General features: G+C 45.4%; 1 pseudogene; it reads left to right on the top strand.

The window, feature by feature from the left end:
• Window positions 1–1,428: 1,428 nt before the first annotated feature.
• LOC119471579 lies at window positions 1,429–1,486 on the top strand (annotated as a pseudogene).
• Window positions 1,487–1,617: the final 131 nt, after the last annotated feature.

The raw sequence follows: 1,617 nt of genomic DNA, 5'->3' as shown, positions 1-1,617 counted from the left end.
TATTTTGTTTTTCTGTTTTTGAGACAAACTCTTGCTCTGTTGTCTAGGCTGGAGTGCAGTCAGTGGCATGATCACTGCTCACTTCAGCCTTGACCTTTTGGACTCAAGCAATCTTCCCACCTCAGCCTCCTGGGTAGCTGGGACAAGAGGCTCACGCTACCACACCTGGCTAATTTTTTGTTGTTTTTTTGAGACAAAGTCTCACTCACTCTGTCGCTCAGCTGGAGTGCAGTGGATCTTGGTTCACTGCAACCTCTGCCTCCTGGGTTCATGCAATTCTCCTGCCTCAGCCTCCTGAGTAGCCAGGATTACAGGGGTGCGGCATCACATCCAGCTAATTTTTGTATTTTTAGTAGAGATGGGGTTTCACCATGTTGCCCAGGCTAGTCTCAAACTCCCAGCCTGAAGTGATCCACCCACCTCGGCCTCTCAAAAGTGTTGGAATTACAGGCATGAGCCACTGCACCTGGCAAAAGAAATAGGTTAAACACAACTGAAGGCATCCCTGGGTGGGCCCGAACTAATCTTTTAAATTTTTTGTAGAGACAGGGTTTTGCTATGTTGCCCAGGCTGGTCTCAAATTCCTGGGCTCAAGCAATCCTCCTTCCTTGGCCTCCCAGTGTTGGGATTATAGGCATGAGCCATAGGACCTGGCCAAAAGTTTTGTTTTTGTTTTAAATGCCAGAGATGAAATGAGATGGTGTGGAGAGTAGACTTTAAAGTCCCTGGAAGAATACCTAGTTTTCTTGAAAGCTCCTTAATCTAGCAAGTTGGACACACTATTTTGTCATTCTGTCATTCAACTGGCAATTCTATAGTGTGGATATATACTGTGTATATATGTGTGTCTATGTGTGTGTGTTAGGGAGGGATACCTAGAAGATACTGTTTATTTTCCAAGAACTCATGGTTTAGTAGAAAACTATGAATAACAGAGGAAAAGATAAAGGACTGTGAAAAGGGGTAATTCTGCCTCAGGAAGCCTGAGAAGACTTCACATAAATAGTAACGTTTGTATGTTTCTGATACAGGGTCTCACTCTGCCTTTCTCACTGCAGTCTCCACCTCCCAGCCTCAAGTGATCCTCCCACCTCAGCCTCAGGAGTACCTGGAACAACAGGAATCACCACCACGCCAGGCTAATTTTTTGATTTTTTGTAGAGGCAAGGTCTCACTGTGTTGACCAGGTTGATCTCCAACTCCTCGAGGCATGCAATCGTCCCGTTTGGCCTCTCAAAGTGCTGGGATTACAGGCGTGAGTCACCGTGCCTGCCTGAAGTTATAAGTTCTAAGAGTAATATTTCGTGGATACAGGAGCACATTCTGGATGCAGAGATCTTGACCATAATATGAAGGGCTATGTGTGATATGGACATCACACACACTCATAAAGCATATTGTAAAGATGCTAGCTTTAAAATCAGTCTTGTGCTCACTTCGGCAGCACATATACTAAAATTGGAACAATATAGAGAAGATTAGCATGTTTATATAAAAAAATTAAGGCCGGGCGCGGTGGCTCAAGCCTGTAATCCCAGCACTTTGGGAGGCCGAGGCGGGTGGATCACGAGGTCAAGAGATCGAGACCATCCTGGTCAACATGGTGAAACCCCGTCT

This window comes from Cebus imitator, unplaced genomic scaffold, assembly GCF_001604975.1.
Source record: "Cebus imitator isolate Cc_AM_T3 unplaced genomic scaffold, Cebus_imitator-1.0 Scaffold64, whole genome shotgun sequence".
In the NCBI taxonomy this organism is placed as follows: Eukaryota; Metazoa; Chordata; class Mammalia; order Primates; family Cebidae; genus Cebus; species Cebus imitator.
This window is presented reverse-complemented; position numbering and strand designations above follow the sequence as displayed.